Source organism: Oncorhynchus mykiss, chromosome 21, assembly GCF_013265735.2.
Source record: "Oncorhynchus mykiss isolate Arlee chromosome 21, USDA_OmykA_1.1, whole genome shotgun sequence".
In the NCBI taxonomy this organism is placed as follows: domain Eukaryota; kingdom Metazoa; phylum Chordata; class Actinopteri; order Salmoniformes; family Salmonidae; genus Oncorhynchus; species Oncorhynchus mykiss.
Genome location: NC_048585.1, coordinates 44,115,961 through 44,126,080, shown reverse-complemented (window position 1 = coordinate 44,126,080; position 10,120 = coordinate 44,115,961).

The following is a 10,120-nucleotide window of genomic DNA, read 5'->3' as shown; positions in this document are numbered from 1 at the left end:
GAAACAGAAAATAACGGAACTACCAAAAATAAATCAAACATCTGATCCCTACACAGGCTCAAGGGGAACCTGTGGGGTGGGTCTTCCCTTACCATTACCCCTTGCAAGTCTTCAGATGTAAAATCCCTGAGTCCCAAAAACGTTTCTGCCGCAGCCACAAGAATGTCCAGTTTCTTCGACTTCTCCGAGACTTGCTGTACAGTTTATAACTGTGGCAAGGAACGCAACAAAATCCACCTTTTTAATGCACGTGGTATATTTGTCTTGCAGTAAACATTTACTACTGGCTGTGGTACATCCACTACCATATCTTCACTGGCATCACTTGTTATCTCAATTATTTTAATGGCCTCCGCATAGAAGATTCGATTGACCACTCTAACCTCAATTTCATTCACCCTTACAGGGCACTCCAGGAACTAAGGATCACGATCCCCACCACAATTGGAACATTTGACCCTCACATTTGTCCTGTGCACCCGTTTCATTAGATGGCGTCGACATCTGAATTGGTCTGGCCAGGGTTTCCCGAAAAGTATCCTAGCACTAAAATAGTCTTAATTCTATTGAAACGAAAGAGGATTTTAGTGCTATGATGCTTTTGGAAAACCCAGCCCAGGACTGTGGCAGTGAGTCCAGATTAAGTAGCCTAGTGTAGCAATGAAAAAACAAAAATAACACATTAAATATTGTCAGCTTTTATATGAGAAAGTTTGGTCTGTCTCACTATTCTTTTGGCTGTCTTTAATGGTCAATGACAAATACGTTTCTGTCTGTATGTAGGCAATTTAAGTGACAATGCATTCTTTAAATTGTCAAAACATATGAAGTTATAGGATGTTGTAGGCCTTTAGACAATGCTTCTTCACCCCCTGCAGGTAAATGGGGTATGGCTGATGTACTCCAACAAACTGGTGTTCTCTATTGGCATGTGTTCTCTCCCCACCCTCAGTGGCAGCCTGATAGTCAGAAGGGTTAAAACCGTCATACCCATCGAGTGCCACTATAATAAGTGAGTCCTGAGTGGCATGAAGGTAGTGAATTATATATTTTTGGGTACATTCTATGTGAGAAAATGGCACACATAGCAAACCACAGAAAAAAACATGACTTTTATAGTCCACTTTGTAGCCCACTCTCAGATGGTCATTAAGGAGACAAATATTTATTATGTTTCACAGCTTTTGTTTCTTAGGAAACAACGTGAGTGGGGAGCCACTGATTCAACATGGCTGCCTATGACCTCCACCATCAGTGCCATGGGGCTGCTACACTTCTCTCTACGCATCATGAATGGTGAAACTTACTAAGTGCTAGGATATGAGCTCACAACCAATGACACCATAGCACAAACCTAATTTATTTTCGCTATTTTACAGTTGAAGATGGAATTATGAATCTACACCACGTATTACCACTTCATAAAATTACCATGTCATTTATATTTAGGACCAAACAACTGAGAGTCTGAAATATGTCTCGCCAACTACTTACTAAAACTGCATACTGTGTTCTAATCGTACTACATACTACTGATAACGTACTGTTTAAGAAAATAGAATGACGTAAGCAACAAAAATCAACATACTAGGCTCATCCATACCGATAATTCATAAATCTAATGCGCAATTTCGTTGATTCCCGACATTCGTTAATTTTGGTACAACGCGTCACCATATGTAATTTTCTGCTGTTGTCAAACACACGTGGGTCTCGAATGACGATTTTCTTCCTGAATTGAGTCGTAGAAGATTGTCGATTGGTCGCTCTAAAAATGAAAATACGTCAACGGAGGCAGTCGGGAAGAGGCAAGATCAGGTGGGACCATTCTAGCCAATGAAAGTGCAGATACGCGTGTGAACAACATGCGCACACAATCCGATATAAAGTGGTTTTTCTCAAAGTTGACGGGATGTCACTTGTTCTACTTGTATCAGTACACTCGTAACAACATAAGCATTACGAAACGTATATTCTATCAAATAAGCCTTACGGAGCAAATAAGCCATTACATTTTTGACATACCCAAAATGTCTACCATTTAGAAGGCAAGAATGGGTATTCAGACAAGGCCATTGACTCCTCTCGACAACAGGTGAATGGAGCTCGCCCGCACCTCCACTATGTACCAGCAGGGAGAGCCAGTGTTGTTGGAGGCCAGGGTGTAAGGCCCGCTGCATCCCTCTGACGGTCTTAGTGGACTACGAACTCTGACCCTCTCTCTGTGCCCAGCTACAAATGCATTGGAAAGCATGGGCCAGTGTCTCACAGAGAGGAACAAGCCTGTGTTTGAATAGACAACAGTGGGCATAACTTCCTGTATGTGTGAATGTACTACTATGTACAGTGCATTTGGAAAGTACACTTTCAGACCCCTTCTCTTTTTCCACATTTTGTTACATTGCAGCCTTATTCTAAAATTGATTAAATACATGTTTTCTTCATCAATCTACACACAATACCCCATAATGACAACACAAAAACAGGTTTTTAGAAATGTGTTCTAATGCTATATATAATAAACACAAATACCTTATTAACATAAGTATTCACACCCTTTACTCAGTACTTTGATGAAGCACCTTTGGCAGTGATTACGGCCTTGAGTCTTCCTGTGTATGATTTTACAATCTTGGCACACCTGTATTTGGGGAAATTCTCCCATTTTTCTCTGCAGATCCTCTCAAGATCTGTCAGGTTGGATGGGGAGGGTCGCTGCACAGCTATTTTCAGGTCTTTCCAGAGATGTTAGATCAGGTTCAAGTTCAGGCTCTGGGTGGGCCACTAAAGGACATTCAGAGACTTGTCCCAGAAGCCACTCCTGCATTGTCTTGGCTGTGTGCTTAGGTCCGTTGCCCTGTTGGAAGTTGAACTTTCATCCCAGTCTGAGGTCCTGAGCGCTCTGGAGCAGGTTTTCATCAAGGATCTCTGTTCTTTGCTCCGTTCATCTTTCCCTCAATCCTGACTAGTATCCCAGTCCTTGCAGCTGAAAAACATCCCCACAGCATGATGCTGCCACCACCATGCTTCACCGTAGGAATGGTGCCAGGTTGCCTCCAGATGTGATTCTTGGCGTTCACAGCAAATTGTTCAATCTTGGGGAACTCTGGAGCTCTGTCATAGTGACCATCGGGTTCTTGGTCACTTCCCTGACTAAGGCCCTTCTCCCCCGATTGCTCATTTTGGCAGGGCGGGCCAACTATAGGAAGAGTCTTGGTTGTTCCAAACTTCTTTCATTTAAGAATGATGGAGGCCACTGTGTTCTTGGGGACCTTCGATGCTGCTGAAATGTTTTGGTACCTTTCCCCAGATCTGTGCCTCGACACAATAATGTCTCGAAGCTCTACGGACAATTCCTTCAACCTCATGGCTTGGTTTTTGCTCTGACATGCACTGCCAACTGTGGGACCTTAGAAAACTGGCCCGGCACATCCCTGCTGCAAATAGTTTACTTTCCTCTTTTAAACTCACAGCTTCACATACTGTATGTTAACAAGACTGAGAGGCTAGATCAAGGTGACATAATATCAACAAATTATATTCACTAGTTGGATAGGCTATTAATGGTTATCCTCCTTGGGGTGATTAGTGAATGACATGCTGGCATGGCTGGTGTTCACTGCACAGTAATGACAATTACTGTTTCCTTACACCACAATGTGGCCACTACAGACTCTACCCAACCCCATTGAAGGGGTCACCTTTCTATCGCTGGACAGCCTTCCAAAGATTAGAGCTTGAGTTACTTCAGGTGTCAAGCTAAGATAATGCAATCAAAATGCAGTGATAAAATAACCTATGTGATAAGAATATGTCGGGATGATGAATAATCATTCCTGAAAGCATGTGGTGAACTATACTGTGGTTAGATGGATCAGGCAGTTTGACTATTTCCATAGTTGTGGTGTGGTGGGGAAACGCCCTCTTAGGTCACACTTCTATTTTATTCCTATTTTATTCCTAAATAAAGACTGTTAAATAATATGTATTAAGTACTGCCAGAGTTATGTTTTAACATAGTGCATGTTATGTATCTAACTATGCTTAACTGAACATATCCATAAAATCCCAGCCTGTGCTTTCCGGAAAAAGCCAGGAATTTCAACGAGCACCAAAATACCCCCATTGTGAAAAGAAAGGAAAACAGTCATGTTACCAAACAACTGAGAGGCTAAACATGTCCTCCGTAGCTTCGTATTTGCTTTAAATCCTGTCTGCTGGAGAAACTCACTGTATGTCTATAGCTTCAGATGTGATTTACAGTGCCTTCAGAATGGATTCATAACCCCTTGACTTATTCCACATATTGTTGTGTTACAGCCTGAATTCCAAATGGATTACATCGCCTTTTTTTTCTCACCCATCTACACACAACACCCCATAATGACAAAGTGAAAACATTTTTGCAAACCGGATGCATGTTTTGGATTTTTTAAAATTCTGTACAGACTTCCTTATTTTCACTCTGTCAATTAGGTTAGCATTGTGGCGCAACCACAATGTTGTTGATCCATCCTCAGTTTTCTCCTTTTACTATTTTAAAGTCACCATTGGCCTCATGGTGAAATCCATGAGCGGTTTCTTTCCTCTCCAGCAACTGAGTTAGGAAGAACACCTGTATCTTTGTAGTGACTGGGTGCATTGACACACCATCCAAAGTGTAATTAATCATTTCACCATGATCAAAGGGATATTCAATGTCAGCTTATTTTTTCCCCCCCATCTACCAATAGGTGCCCTCCTGTACAAGGCATTGGAAAACCTCCCTGGTCTTTGTGGTTGAATCTATGTTTGAAATTCACTACTTGACTGAGGGACCTTATGTGTACATAGATGAGGAAGTCATTAAAAAAAATCATGTTAAACTACTATTTCACACAGTGAGTCCATGGAACTTATTATGTGACTTGTTAATCAAATCTTTCCTCCTGAACTTACTCATTTTATTGTCATAATGGTCTCATCCATAACCATCGGTTACACGATAATACAGTAATTGTCTGAGCCCTATGCAATGGGATTTTTTTTTACAAAGAATAAGCGACTACACCACATTAGATAATCACATGGCCTTATCTGTGACTTTTCATTACAGCATGAAGCCTTCCCAACCCGATATGATCAGACTTGGTGATCTTATCGTAGTTTGTATGATAGAGCCAAATCCAACCATGAAATCCTTAAAGTAGTTAGAAAGCTCAGGGTTCAGTCAATGAACCGGGGCCTCAATGTCACTATAGATAAAAGATGATTCAGATAGGGAACTCTGTGGCCCCATAGCTAAGGAGAGCATCAAGCGTGTCTAACCACTGAGCCACAGCTCCTGAAGAAATGATCCATTCGTTTTTGTTAGTTTGTGACACTTGTTGGATTTGTTCCATTGATCAATTGAATAGTGTTGCCTGCATGCCTCAAGTGCCACACGTGTTTGTGTTGTCTTTCTTGACCAACTACACTCTGTTAAAGGAATTAAGGGAATTGGCACTGGACTAGCAGATGAAACAGCTGTGTTGTATTGGGTCATTTAGACTGGAGTGTGTTTTCTATTGTGCCATGTTAGGCTATGAGATCGGGGCTTCTGGGAAATTTGAACAGCTGTGCGAGCCCTCAGCCCTGTACTGCTTACAGTCATAGGGATTTCATCTCTCTTTTTTTTATTTTTTTTTATTTTACCTTTATTTAACCAGGCAAGTCAGTTAAGAACAAATTCTTATTTTCAATGACGGCCTGGGAACAGTGGGTTAACTGCCTGTTCAGGGGCAGAACGACAGATTTGTACCTTGTCAGCTCGGGGGTTTGAACTCGCAACCTTCCGGTTACTAGTCCAACACCCACAGTTCGGTTGGCACAGTTCGGGACCCAAGTAGACTTGGCTCATTTCCAAACCCTAGGATGATACTAAAAGTAGGCTCCCCCGTACAGGAGCAGACAGTAATATAACGGTCTATTATTTCTTCACATTATTATTACAGAAAAGGTCTATGGAGGAGTGACAGAGTTAAATACCAAACATACTGTATCTCTGCTGTGTTTCCTGCCAGAGTAAAAAGGCTATACTAGCGATGTGGAACCTGTCTCCGACCAAGTTGTTGTTTATGAGTAGATGAGGCTCTTTTCAGTCTATTAAAATCCTCTTGCTGAAGAGCCGCCAGGTATTTATAGCTGTGTGTGTGTGGGGGGGTTCTTCCATAAACAATCAACAGGGGTGGCTCGAGGTCAGGGTGGTTGGCTAGGCCACAGGGAAAGGCGGTGTGTAGAGACTGCCAAACAGCAGGTCAGATTTCCTCTTTTGGCCGATGGTCCCTTATTGTGGCGTTAAGCACGAGCCTCACCTCCTCAACCATCGCCATGACGCCCTGGGCTGCAGGTCAGGGTGAGACCAAGGCAGCCAGGCCATAGAATATGTGAGAGAGAGTTATATCATGTAGAGGAATCAAAGCGTGCCGGGCCGGAACCAGCACGAACAAGCCTTGTTGGTTCTTGTTTGTTTTTCATTTTCCATGGAACTAGAAACAAGACTTGGTAAAAATGTTTTTAAGTATTGAAGGAGGGAGTGCTGGTGGAGTTATCCGGGCTATTTTGTGTCATCCTTTTCATTTTTTGTTCGTGGGCGGTAATGGAGACTGAACAGAATAGAGGAGAGATGGACAAATATACAACTTATCATCACGCGAGAAGAGGATCGCTGTAGCCGGTTGAAAGACCAGCTTATGCATCTAAATAAATGCGTGGAGGGAACTGTGAGATTGTCACATATGATGCAGTTGAAGTGTGTCTGGCATCCACAAAATGACTTATAGAGTGGGGAGGTAGTTGTGATAGTTATCAGAAGCATTGTTTACATCCAAAAGGTCAGTGTCCTCCCGTTCCTCATGGCCCATAGGTATTGAATTAAGGTCATTGAATAAGGAAGTTCATCAAATGTATTAAATAACTACTTGCTACTGTTATTACAAGCAGGACACAGTACGGCTCTTCTGGTGACGAACTTCGGGGCTTCGTGTCCCAGAAAATCCCTATTGGAGAGGTCATGACATAAGTGGAACCTGTCCCAGGCCAGACCCGACTGGAAGATTACTCTTCGACTGCGGACAGACGCCTGTGTTGGTCCGAAAACAATAACTTCCGACAGGCTTACTGTCCCTGACCTGGCTCCTGCCTCTATGGTCCCCCATTCTTTCCTGTGAGTTTCCTGTCTTGTGTCGCGCCAGTGGACTGACTTGCAGAAGGCAGACCTTTCTGGCTGTCTTCCTGTCGGCAGGGAGAAAGACTGCCGCCATGCACTTTCACGGCTGCTGTTTACTATGTTGTGGATTCTCTCTCCCTCTGACTCTCTCGCTCTCTTTCCCTGACTCCTGGCTGTCTTTGTTTATTGACAACAAGGGGAGGTGGGTGTCCTTGGGCTCGTCCCTCTTTCCCTTTTAAATCATTCCTAATGCCACGGCAACGTAGGTCCCAGCCATGGAGTCACTAAGACGGGGACACCCCCCGAGCCCTCCGCCCTGACACATGGCTCGCAGCACGTACCTTGTCTCTCTCTCTCCCCCCTCTCATTTTGGCTCAGGCATAAGCAAACAGCCCAGAGTTTGATTTGAGCAAACAGTTCAGCGAGCCATGGACCCAGTCCAGACTGAGAACCATGATAATGTTAAGAGACATTGAGACTGCACACAGCCAGTCACCTGGGTGATCTTTGATGCCTCACTGCATGCCCATGTGAAGGTGTGCTTTGTAAACCACCTGTCTTTTGTAGCCTGTAATATCCAAGCCCACAAGCTGTTTGCTATGCAACATTTTACACTAATAGTGGGTGAGAAATTCACACCTTGGGCCTTCCATTGTTTTGAAGCAATATTTATAGAAAGTCTGAAATTATGCCAAAATCAAATGGCCCAATGGCATTAATGAATTGTGACAGGAATTACATACAGTAGTTTGAATTTGTGATAAGATGGTCTATACAGTCTACTTCACTATTGAACCCTGTTTCCTGTCTCGAAGTTACCTTTGAATTTGATCATTTAAAATAATGTGTTCCTAACTTGTGCTGCTACAATGTTGTGTTGATACCATGCTGTTGTCATGTGGTGTTGCTTCCATGCTGTGTTGTCATGTGTTGCTGCCATGCTATGTTGTTGTCTTATGTTTCTCTTTATGTAGGGTTGTGGTGTCTCTCTTGTCATGATGTGTATTTTGTCTTATATATATATATATTTTTTTATTCCAGCCCCTGTCCCCGCCAGAGGCCTTTTTGCCTTTTGGTAGTCTGTCATTGTAAATAAGAATTTGTTCTTAACTGACTTGTCTAGTTAAATAAAATACAAATAAATAAAAGACCCAGCCCCCAGCCCTGGGCACATAGACCGAGCCCTGGGCACATAGACCCAGCCCCCAGCCCTGGGCACATAGACCCAGCCCCCAGCCCTGGGCACATAGACCGAGCCCTGGGCACATAGACCCAGCCCCCAGCCCTGGGCACATAGACCTAGCCCCCAGCCCTGGGCACATAGACCCAGCCCCCAGCCCTGGGCACATAGACCGAGCCCCCAGCCCTGGGCACATAGACCCAGCCCCCAGCCCTGGGCACATAGACCTAGCCCCCAGCCCTGGGCACATAGACCCCGCCCCCAGCCCTGGGCACATAGACCGAGCCCTGGGCACATAGACCCAGCCCCCAGCCCTGGGCACATAGACCTAGCCCCCAGCCCTGGGCACATAGACCCAGCCCCCAGCCCTGGGCACATAGACCGAGCCCTGGGCACATAGACCCAGCCCCCAGCCCTGGGCACATAGACCTAGCCCCCAGCCCTGGGCACATAGACCCAGCCCCCAGCCCTGGGCACATAGACCGAGCCCTGGGCACATAGACCCAGCCCCCAGCCCTGGGCACATAGACCTAGCCCCCAGCCCTGGGCACATAGACCCAGCCCCCAGCCCTGGGCACATAGACCTAGCCCCCAGCCCTGGGCACATAGACCCAGCCCCCAGCCCTGGGCACATAGACCCAGCCCCCAGCCCTGGGCACATAGACCCAGCCCCCAGCCCTGGGCACATAGACCCAGCCCCCAGCCCTGGGCACATAGACCCAGCCCCCAGCCCTGGGCACATAGACCCCGCCCGCAGCCCTGGGCACATAGACCGAGCCCTGGGCACATAGACCCAGCCCCCAGCCCTGGGCACATAGACCTAGCCCCCAGCCCTGGGCACATAGACCCAGCCCCCAGCCCTGGGCACATAGACCCCGCCCCCAGCCCTGGGCACATAGACCGAGCCCTGGGCACATAGACCCAGCCCCCAGCCCTGGGCACATAGACCCAGCCCCCAGCCCTGGGCACATAGACCCAGCCCCCAGCCCTGGGCACATAGACCCAGCCCCCAGCCCTGGGCACATAGACCCAGCCCCCAGCCCTGGGCACATAGACCCAGCCCCCAGCCCTGGGCACATAGACCCAGCCCCAAGCCCTAGGCACATAGACCCAGCCCCCGGTTCTGGGCACATAGACCCAGCCCCCGTTCCTGGGCACATAGACCCAGCCCCCAGCCCTGGGCACATAGACCGAGCCCTGGGCACATAGACCTAGCCCCCAGCCCTGGGCACATAGACCCAGCCCCCAGCCCTGGGCACATAGACCCAGCCCCCATCCCTGGGCACATAGACCCAGCCCCCAGCCCTGGGCACATAGACCCAGCCCCCAGCCCTGGGCACATAGACCCAGCCCCCAGCCCTGGGCACATAGACCCAGCCCCCGGCCCTGGGTACATAGACCCAGCCCCCAGCCCTGGGCACATAGACCCAGCCCCCGGTCCTGGGCACATAGACCCAGCCCCCAGTCCTGGGCACATAGACCCAGCCCCCAGCCCTGGGCACATAGACCCAGCCCCCAGCCCTGGGCACATAGACCCAGCCCCCAGCCCTGGGCACATAGACCCAACCCCCAGCCCTGGGCACATAGACCCAACCCCCAGCCCTGGGCACATAGACCCAGCCCCCAGCCCTGGGCACATAGACCCAGCCCCCAGCCCTGGGCACATAGACCCAGCCCCCAGCCCTGGGCACATAGACCCAGCCCCCAGCCCTGGGCACATAGACCCAGCCCCCATCCCTGGGCACATAGACCTA